Raw genomic sequence first — 10,900 nt, 5'->3', positions numbered from 1 at the left:
ATGATTCATTCCCTGCATGGGCCATAGTTATTGTGGTCCTGGTGGCTGTGATTCTCTTCCTGATGTTCCTTGGCCTTATCATTTTGGTAAGGGAGAGGGATGCTACAGGGGAGCGAACCCATGAGATAGGGAGTTGACAAGAGATTATGGATCTGAACCAGAGGGAGTAATTAGCTCAGAAAAAGAGGCATGGTAGTGGGCGGGGGGTGTGGTAATAGAGGGGTAATGGTGGTGAAAACTATGGGGCAAGACAATGATGCATGGGGCATGAACAATGGCACTGGAAAGAAGTCTCTGGCTGAGAAAAAAGGGTGTAGAATAGGGGAAAATTGGGGTTGGAGAAAGAATCTGGGATGTGAGAATAGGGTAAATTAGGATAGGGAAAATTGGACAGAGGAGAAGGAAGCAGGAAGGGAGGAATTGGAGATGAAGTCTGGGACTTAGTGCATTGGATCTGGGGCTGGAATAAGGATCAAGGCTTGGATGGAATCTTGGGAAAGGAGGAAGCTAAATGTCTAGGGTCAGGAGGAATAAAATCAAAGGATTATGGGTGTTGAGGAAAGCAAATGACATAGCAGATGAAACCCATTCCTCCTTTCTCCTAATCACAGGTCTCCTATATGATGAAAACACGCCATGCACTGATCCAGAACAAGGACAATGACCCAGAGGATGATGGGGGTCCTAACTCCTACTCAGTCCACCTGATGGAGCAGCAGACTCTTGGAATGGGCCAGATCGCTTCCCCACGGTGATCCTTTAGAAAGTGCCCTGCTCTTCCATGCCCTTCCTAAGATGAGGAATTACTCACAATTCATATTTCCTGGACTCCAGGAAGGGCAAAGTACTGACAGTTAACAGCATTAACCCTTCATCAGCTATGTTCTTATTGAAACTGATCTAAGGATGAGATGATAAGCAAGAAGGATGTGACTCTGGGAGATATAAAAGAAAGAATGAATAATATGAGCCTGTGTTCTCTGTAGAAGATGATGGTCTCAGAATGAAAAGATGTTTGACGGCCATATGGGGTGGGCACCAATACTGGACACTGAGTCTTGGGAAGGGCAGCCTAGCTAAGGGAAGTCTGGGGGCCTTAGAAGGCAATGCCCCAGATCTGACTGTAAGTTGGGTTTCAGGACCCATCTATAATATTTCTATCTATTACTTAGACTTTGTGTGTAAGCAGGCTTGTCTTTGAGTTCCCAGGACACTTGTCCTCCTCCTTTTTAAAATGGAAAAGTAGGATCTGAGAAGAAAAGAGGACTTACTTCCTTCACTGTCTCTACACCTGGGAGAAAGGAAAATTCCAGAAAAGATCATAAATATCTCTCATCTAGATGGTTCTTCCCTCATCCTTCTGAATCCTTTCATTTTTCTAAGTGTCTATAGTAGGCATCCTGCTGGTTTGGCTTGCTGGGTTGTGGGTGGCATGCAGGGAAGGATTTTTGTTCGGCCTGCAGTGTTACCCATTCATCCCCATCAGGCTTTCCCTGATGGTGTTCCCCACTCATCATTTATTTTCCTGTCTGTTCTACCAAAAGCCAGTCTGGGCTTTTTCCTGGAGGAGTCACTCACCTTCTCGATTGTCCGCATTTTCTCTCTTCTCACACTTTCACCCCAGATTCTGATTTTCCAACTTGTAGGCATCTCATCTGGATTTTCTCTCCAACTTATTAAAGCCCTTCTACCTATTACTGATTTGGCAGAGGGGGAAAGAGTAGACAGATAAATAGATACCTCCCTATCTATTGGTCTTTTTATAATAAAGTATAAAATATTTGTAAAGTGAGAACATCATAATTACTGGACTATCAGTGGGGAGAAGTCCTGGCTGGTGTTCCTGACTCTGGCTGTGACCTTACAGATGACCTTAATCAGGAGTGGTTAGAGAATAGGAATTCTTTGGAGGGTCATGGAAGAGGAGGTTGAATTTCTATTGCTCCTAAGATGAGTCACTCCTGAGCTCCTGCTGGGCTCATTTGCATGGTGACAAAACAAGGAGAAAATGTGTTAATTAATAAGAAGTATAAGACATAGTTACCACCTGAGACACCAATTTAAGAAAATTAAAATTAAATACATAATTCAATAACAGTTATCACAAAGCAATACTACACAGAATAAAACAGGACTCTAATGAATTAAACCCAATATTTATGGGCAACTACTACATCCCAAATTTATGTTAGGACACTAGCCCTGCTCTAAAACCATTCCACGCCCAAATGTCCGTCCCAGCAGAACCACTGCCCATCATCCACATAGCCTTGGCTCTCACTCTTACCAAAGGAGGATCAGCAACTTCCTTGAGCAGAAAAGACACTTCAGTTTGTCACAGTCCTTCCAACTTGAACTTCATTTGGAATCAAAAAGCAGTCACTGTTTGCTACTTTTGGCATTCCCATTTGCAGGAAGCTAGAAGTCTACCACGGATGGTGGTCCTAATGTGGACACTCATGAGTTATCTGCCAGGGTCCACTCTAGGCTGGGTGGGCCCTCAGGCCTCAGGATCTCTCGGACTCTCCCACCAGAGTTCTGCTCTGCTAAAGGCAGGATTGTAGCTTGGATCCCAGAATGTTGGCATGTCAGATGTCAGAGGGACCCCAGAGTTGGGTCCCTGGAAAGAGCCTTGAGGCAGAGAGGGACACCTGGGATCTGGAAGAGGGCTGGGGTGCCTGAGGAAAAAAATGACAAGGATGCCAGGTTTTTAGTCATCTGGGCACATGGCGACTCAGCATGTGGCAACTGTCAGGACAGGAGTGTCACTCTTTCTCAGAAGAAAAGAAGATACCGCCTATCCCTAGCCTCTAACCATTGAATTTTTCCACCCTGGACCCTAATTTAAAAAACAAAACAAAACCAAGCAAGAGCACATCTGCCCACCCCCCAACCCCACCCCCACCCCTGGGGAGTGCCAAACATCCAACCTGACAAGGCAGCCAGATGGAGCCCTGCGGGTCAAAGGGTGTATATTCAGGGAGTGTAGAGGGCTCTCCAAACGCAATAGGGACTATGGGCCCCAGCACAGAGGCTGACTGTCTCCTTTCCCACTTCTCTCCTCCCCTACTAATGCTCACTTTGAAATCTAGGGGGAAGTCCTCTGACAAGCTCCAAGGATGGGCTCTCATTAGAGAAAATTACATAATGAGCGGTAAGGAGGGAATGGCTCCCTCCTCACAAGCTTAACGCCACGCCCCACCCGGACACCCCGAGGACAGATCAGTGCCCAAGACCCCTAGAGCTGAGGTGGGCGCCAGGTGCGAGGGCAGAGGGGTGAGCCCGGGCAGGGCCGGCCAGGATCTGGGGTGAGGGACAAGGGACCAGGGCAGCGGGGACTCCGGTGTCCCTGGGTCCCTGAGTATGCGGCCCTCCCTTCTTCCCTCTAGGCTCCACTTGGCTCGAGGTTCCTGGATCTCGCTCCGTAACTGAGCGGATCAGTGGTTCACAGCCGGCACCCCTTCCCCCCCCCAACCCCGGGGCGCCCCTTCTGCCGCCGCGGACGACACGCGGCCACCAGCCAAACTGTGAGCCTGGCACAGCCCCCGGCTCTCGCGGGGTGCAGTGCCCAGCGCTCCCTTCCACTCGCGCACATCGCACGGTCGGTCAGAAAACGAAAGTCTGCGCGGTGCTTGCTCTCAGCGCATCACGTACTTCCATCCTCTGACAACTCTGCGGGTTCTTTCTTAGTACACTTGTTTGACAGACAGCAAAACTGAGACTCAGAGAAGTGCCCGTTCAAACCCACACAGTTCCTGAGAACAGAGATTTTTCTCCCACTCCAACGTCACTCCGTTCCTTAGTGTAACTTGGCAGCATGAATTGGATGGGTGGGACGTTTCGGGGACCACCTAAGGCACAGAGCGTTATCGAGGTTTGGCAAGAAAGCGTCCAGCTCCTTCTCCCACAGTCCAGGTCTCCCGTCCAGCCTCTTGGACTTCCCAGAGCTTTGTTCTTCTGGCCCCACAGGGCGGGGCTCTATCCTGACAGCCTCTGTCGCCTTCTGAGACTCATTCTCTGGCCTCAGGGTCACAGTGCCCCACCCGACCAGCGCGCAGCCCCCTCCCCCCCCCCCCAGCTGACTGTGCCAGTGCACCTGCTCCTGGACAGTGACTGCCAGCAGGGTAAGAAGATTCAACGATTTGGGACCCAGTCACCCTCATTTTCTCCCTGCTGCCTCCTACAAAGTCCTCTGCTCCAGAAATGAGACATCCCCAGAGAAAACAGATTTTTGCTGACTTCTGGCCCCAAGGGTGGGTCTCCTTTCCTCTGACAGGTTTGATCCCCTTGCTCTCTCTCCCTCCCTGTGCCAGAGATGCCTCTCCCTGGAGAGGGAGGGCCCAGAAGTTGTGGCTCCCCCACACCCCCCTGCCCAGCAGCACCTAGAAAGCCCACGGCAATAGCCAACAGAGACAGGAAAATGAGCCGGGCATACTGTGCAGCAAGTGTTGGAACCCAAGAGTCCAGCCGTCCCACTCCCTGGCTCCCTACTACCATGGAACTTACCCCAACTGATCTTACTCCTCCCACAACCCTGGCTCTAGCAAGCTTTTGAAACTAGGTGATGGACATTAAAGAGGGCATGTGATATAATGAGCACTGGGTATTATATAAGGCTGATGAATCACTGACATCTACCTCGGAAACTAATAATACATTATATGTTAATTAATTGAATTTAAACAAAAAAAATTAACATTAAAAAAAAAAAAAAAGAAACAGGCCTGGGTGGTATTTTTTCTTTTTTCTTTGATATTTGTTTCTTGTGGCCTCCCTCTGGTCCCTCCCAATGACTCTCCCCTGGAGACTGTTGTCTTACACATTCTATTCTCTTCCTTCCTCTCTTTCTGTGAACCCCTTCAGCTTGAACCATTATTACTGCACATGACTTCCAAACTCATCTCTAGCCTGTCTTTGCTCTGAAATCCAGTCCTGTATTTCCAGGCTTATTTTTCCCATAACATCTTCACTTGGATATCACGTCATATTGAACATGACACACATGTATTTGTCCAGCAAACATTTTTGATCATTTCCTCCATGCTAGATCGGAAGATACATCAGTGAACAAAGCAGCAACATGTCCTGCCTTTAGGGATCTCACAGTCCACTAGGAAAGGCAGATATCACAAAAGGAATGACACATAAATACAGAAGAGTAACCAGTGTACAAAAATGCTAGCAGGCACCGCCTCATCTTCCCACCATCAGGTCTTTATAGTTTCCCTCATCTCCATCCATTCTCTCCCTCCCTGCTCCCTCTTTACATTGGAGGAGTCTCACTCTAACCTGAGCTCTGGTTCCCATCCCACACTTCCTGCCTTTCAGTAGGTTTCTCCCCGCCACCCACACACTGTCTACTTCTCCTTCTCCAGGGTCCTTCTCATCAGCATCCAAACAAGCTCTAGAACAGTGTGCACAAGAATCACCTGGGAGAGATTCTATTTGTCTACTTATTTATTAAAAATTTTTATTTTTTATTGAGGTACAACTGATATACAACATTATATTAGTTTCAGGTGTACAACAAAATGATTGGATATTTGTATATATTGAGACATGATCACAATAAGTCTAGTTAACATCCATCACCACATATAACTACAATTTTTGCATGTGTGTGTTGAGAACTTTTAAGACCTACACTCTTTGCAACTTTAAAATATACGACACAGTATTATTAACTATAGTCACCATGCTGTACATTATATCCCCAGGACTTACTTATCTTATAACTGGAAGTTTTACCTTCTGATCCCTTTTACTCATTTTGCCCACTCCCACTCCCTGCCTCCAGTAACCACCAATCTGTTCTCTATATCTAGAGCTGTTTTGTTATAGCTTCCACATATAAGTGAGATCATACAGTATTTGTCTTTCTCTGTTTGACTTACTTCGCTTAGTGTAATGCCTTCAAGGTCCATCCACGTTGTCACAAATGGCAGGATTTCCGGGGGCGCCTGGGTGGCTCAGTCGGTTAAGCGGCTGCCTTCGGCTTGGGTCATGATTCCAGGGTCCTGGGATCAAGCCCCATGTTGGGCTCCCTGCTCAGCGGGGAGTCTGCTTCTCCCTCTGCCTCTGCCTCTCCCCCTGCTTGTGCTCTCTCTCTGTCAAATAAAGAAATAAAATCTTTAAAAAAAAAAACAAAAAACAAAAAACAAATGGCAGGATTTCCTTCTTTTTTATGGCTGAATAATATTTCATTTCATACATAGGAGATTATTTCTAAAATGCAGGTTTGGGCCCTTGTCCCTTGGGGTTCCTGAGTCAGTAAGTTAGGGGTAGGGGCTGAGATCTGCATTTTAACAAGCTCCCAACCTGTGGTCCAGGGGCCACACTTTGAAAAGCTCTGCTCTTCCAGCATCCATCTTAACAAGCCTGTATCTTTCCCAGCTCTGCCCTCTGTCATTGCCAAGTTTCTTGAAATAATTCCCTATAAACACTATCTCCATTCTCTCATCTTCTACTCATTGCGTATATATTTCCTTTGCAGATTTTATCAGAGTAACTCATGTAAATAGTTTTAGAAGTCCAGTAGTCCTACAGGCTCATTACAAAAAATACTCATCTCTGATGCACCCCTCCTTTTCACATCTGATCCTTGCTGTTCAGAGGCAGCAACTCCCAACTTTTAGCTTTTTCTCCTGGTATTTGCACCTACAGACTTAAACATCACATTCGTATTACATTCCTATTCATAGATTTTTAACAAAAGACCTTAAATGAATCTTTTATTGGGCTAAATAATATTGCAAGACTCAAAACAGCTTCTTGTCCCAATTTTGCCTCCAAAAAGACTTAATAATTTATATGTATCCAGTATCATGTGGAATGAATTTTTCAAAACAAAACAAATTTTTAAAATTCGAATCTTCTTATCAGTTAACTTAATTTTTAGCAGCAATTATTAAATAAAATGAAAAAGAAATTCTCTAATAGCAAATTACACAAGCCCAAGAGAGAATTATCCACGTCTATTACCCTAGTGTCTTAGAACATAATTTATCTAGCAATTGGTTTGCAAATTTTAAAATCAACTGCATTAAGACATGACAGCACATTTGCTGTTAACTCCTGCTTGTGTCTTAAGAAAGCTCTTACTGAAAGAAAAAAAGTTTCACAGGTAGCGGGTGCAGACTGGTGATTTAGGAAATTGGCAACTAAAAATCACAGTCTTTATTAGCATTGCCAGCCACAGCTGCAGTGAAGTATGGAATGTTCTTCAACATGCTCCAAGTCCATGAACTGGCATGTCAGAATTCTTCCTTTTCTTTTTTGCAAAGCAGAATATTAGCAGAGTTTTCTGAATATGCACCTTCCTCTTCATCAGCTCTGTGGTGGGGACACCAGCAGGCTCAGCCTGTGGTGTTGTTGCTGATCTCCTCTTCCTCCTCCTCCTTTTTTTTCCTCAAAAATTTTATTGTGGTAAAACATGCATAACCTAAAATTTACCACTTTAACCTTTTGAAGTGTACGGTTCAGTGGCATTAAGTGCATGTGCATGGTTGTACAACCTTTGCTGGTGACTTCTTCCTGAGTCCCCCTCCTAGAATCACCACACTCAGGCCCTGTTTTGCATCCATGCTGTCCAGGTACTTGAAACGTGGGTAGGGGCAGATGTCTGATGCTACAGCTTGGTCTTGCTGCTCATACCCTTCCAGAAGCTGTTCTAGAGCAGCACAGCTCTAACCTCCATGGGCCCCTGGTGTGCTAGACTTTTCCCTGCAGCCATGTAGTCATTTCTGAATAGGTGAACTAAGACTTGAACAACCGTTTTCTCATAACCAGGTGAATAAATCTTAATGTCCTTATAAATGTTTTCTTTTCTGAATAGAGTGCTGCCTGATCAATTCTTGTGCCAGCAATCTAGAGGCTTTCCCTAAGCATTCAACTGCCTGTTGAAGTGGTCCTCATTTTCAAACATGTTGGCTGTTGATAGAATTGTGCAGTCTTTTCCAGATCTACATTTTCTATGAGCTTTCCAGCTAGTTCCAGGGCCTGCTGTGCTGGGAGTGCTGTTCTCATGAGTGGGGGGAGGGGCAGAGGAGAGAATCTTCAAGCAGACCCTCACCGAGCAGGAAGCCTGACATGGGGCTGGATCTCATGACCCATGAGATCATGACCTGAGCCAAAGCCAAGAGTTGGACGCTTAACTGACTGAGCCACCCAGGCGCCCCCATCAGTTGGTAGTTTCTGCATGTCCTTCAACATTATGCCTGTTGCTCAGAAGCTTTGTTTTTCCATATTCAGAAGTGGCACTGTCATAATCTGGCTTCCATTAAAAAAAGCAGTTTTCAGGTGTATCTCCGCTTTGATAAGATGTTAATTTCTCTTTTGAGCCACGTTTCCACAGTCTGTCCCTCACGTGAAGGGCAAGAGAGCCTCTTCCTTTTGGGCCCTGAAAGAGCCCTAGTTAGTGATTCATAGATTTGTTTGTTTGCTTGTTTCTGATGTTATCTATTTACTTATTCATTGTCTTTCTCCCTTACTTGAATATAAGCGTCATACCTATATTTTACCACTATGTCCCATGCCTGGAATGCCACATGCCTTACAGAAGCTTCTTAAGGAATATTTTTGAATGAATGAATGAGAAGTACTGGACACAGAGAATGCCTATCAGAGAGAAACTTAGATCAGTCTCCTAGATTCTTCCTAATCCATTCCCACTGCTACCATTGCTCTAGCACTTTATACTAAAAATTAAATAAAGGAAAGAAAGACATCATCCCAAGGATCTTCCCCTACCGTTTCCCTGCATCTCTTTATTGAGAGAACTTGTACTTACTGCCTAACACATTAGTTCTGACCTTGACTGCCTACAGAGAGCCTGCAACTTCTGGCCTCATCCAAAATTTACAGACTGACTGGCCTTCATTTCATGATAACAACCCATGGGCTCTCTTCAGGAAGGGACAGTATGCTGCAAGTCCCAAAGGGTAAAGGGGGGATTTGCACTTGAGGGTCTCTGCTCAAGTGCCCTCCCATTTTGGTGTGACCTACTCCTTATTTCCACTTAGCTAAGGGAATACTGCTGGGGAGATCTGTCCACATGACCTCTATGTTTTCAAACAACACATTTTCTCCTTCATCCGAGCTCCAATAATCCTTAGTGTTAGAGAGATGATATGCAGTTTCTATTTGTGTTGCCTCCTTAGCATGGGTTAAATAAGAAGATTCACCTAGGCAAATAGAGGACAAAAAAACCCACAAAAACGAAAAAACTGAGGACCCTGATTAGTAAAATTCTTGAGGAAAGAAGAAAATACAGAGGTGATTGATCAAATGATTCATTCATTCAACAGAACATTTGAGTCAGCAGTCATGCCCATGGCATCTGCATAAAAAGAAAAAAAAAAAAGTAAGAGGAGAGAACTACCATAGCTGCGCCCTATAAGGTACATGCTTCCACATGCAGGGTTAACTACAGTCTGGGTACCATAGTTCTGCTGACTCAACAGAAACAAGAATGACAGGTATGTGCAAGGCTCCTAATTAAATATAAAAAAGTGTACAAGTGGGGGGCGCCTGGCTGGCTTGCTCAGTACAGCAGTCAGTGGAGTGTGCAACTCTTTTCTTTTTTAGGACTTTATTTATATGAGAGAGAGAAAGAGAGAGGGCATGAGCAGGGGAAGGGGCAGAGGGTGAGAAAGAAGCAGACGCCTTGCTGAGCACAGAGTCCACACAGGGTTCAATCTCAGGTCCCTGGGATCATGACCTGAGCTGAAGTTAGACGCTTAACCAACTGAGCCACCCAGGCGCCCCAAGTGTGTGACTCTTGATCTCGGGGTTGTGAGTTCAAGCCCCACATTCAACATAGAGATTACTTAAAAAAATATCTTTAAAAGAAATACAAAAGTGAGTGTTATTATTCCTGAATAAAAATTAATGTACTTTAGGGAGGATTATAGCTCCTGGGCCCACTGCAACTTTTGAGCCCTCCACGTCCTTGATCACAGCTTCTGGGCACACTACCAAGACAACCACAGCCTCAGGGGCCACCGCAGAGTATGTCTCTACAATGGACTCCTCCACAGGCCTCAGAGCAACTCAACCTCTCAGACCATCTCGGTCTCCACCACAGCTTCTGAGACCACCACAATCATCACCACAGCCTCTGAGGCTACCATGCCCTCCACCACAGAATCTGTACCTACCATGACCTCTAACACAGCCTCTGATGCCACTATAGTTTCCACTAAAGCCCTTGTGACAATTGCTAAGTCTGTGCTCTCCTCAGTCACTCCCAATAACTGCCGAGACCACCACAACATCTGTGTCCATCACAGCCTCTGAGAGCACCGCTTCCTCCATGATGACATTTGTACCCACCATAGTCTTCACTATGACCTCTGAAATCACCACAGATCCTAGGGCCACCATAGATTTCACTGCAGCTTCAAAAACCACTGCAGAATCTGTGTCCACCACAGGCTCTGAGATCACCATGCCCTCCACATTAATATCTATGCCCACAATGGCCTCCTTCTCTGCCTCTGAAATCTCCATAAGCTTGGACACCACCATAGCTTCTACTACAGCCCCTGCGATCATCACACCTTCTACTACAATGTCTGTGCCAACCACTTCCTCCAACACTGCCTCTGAGACTACCCCAGTCTCTGAATCCACTGTGCTCTTCGTCACAGTCTCTGAGGTCACCAAACCATGTCTTCCATAATAATGCCTGGGCCCATGACTACCCCCAAAATAAGCTCTAAGATCACAAGAGCCTCTAATACCACCATGGCCTCCTCCACCAATGCTGAGAACACTTTTGTTTCCACTGAAGCTTTGGAGAGCGCTCTGGCCACTACAACAGCCTCAGAGATGACTAGGGTTTCCATTAAAGCCTCTGTCACAGCTGTAGAGTCCGTGCCTTCCACAACTGCTGAAAGAC

The 10,900-nt window shown here is 45.8% G+C and overlaps 1 long non-coding RNA gene and 1 pseudogene across 2 annotated transcripts in view; both read right to left on the bottom strand.

The window, feature by feature from the left end:
• Positions 1-2,506: 2,506 nt before the first annotated feature.
• LOC144378998 (uncharacterized) overlaps positions 2,507-10,900 on the bottom strand; it is a 98,870-nt gene continuing 90,476 nt past the window's right edge. The window contains exons 3-4 of one of the 2 annotated variants that reach the window (XR_013440964.1): positions 5,895-6,107; positions 2,507-2,678 (exon numbers count right to left, since the gene is read on the bottom strand). This is a non-coding gene — a long non-coding RNA (uncharacterized LOC144378998). Of the gene's footprint in view, positions 2,679-5,631; positions 6,108-10,900 lie in introns of those variants that run through there. The other variant, XR_013440963.1, reaches the window with a different exon arrangement.
• LOC118551513 (gamma-soluble NSF attachment protein pseudogene) lies at positions 7,254-10,160 on the bottom strand (annotated as a pseudogene).

Source organism: Halichoerus grypus, chromosome 9 (genome assembly GCF_964656455.1).
Source record: "Halichoerus grypus chromosome 9, mHalGry1.hap1.1, whole genome shotgun sequence".
Lineage (NCBI taxonomy): Eukaryota > Metazoa > Chordata > Mammalia > Carnivora > Phocidae > Halichoerus > Halichoerus grypus.
The sequence above is the reverse complement of the archived record's forward strand: the minus strand, read 5'-3'. Positions and strand labels throughout refer to the sequence as shown.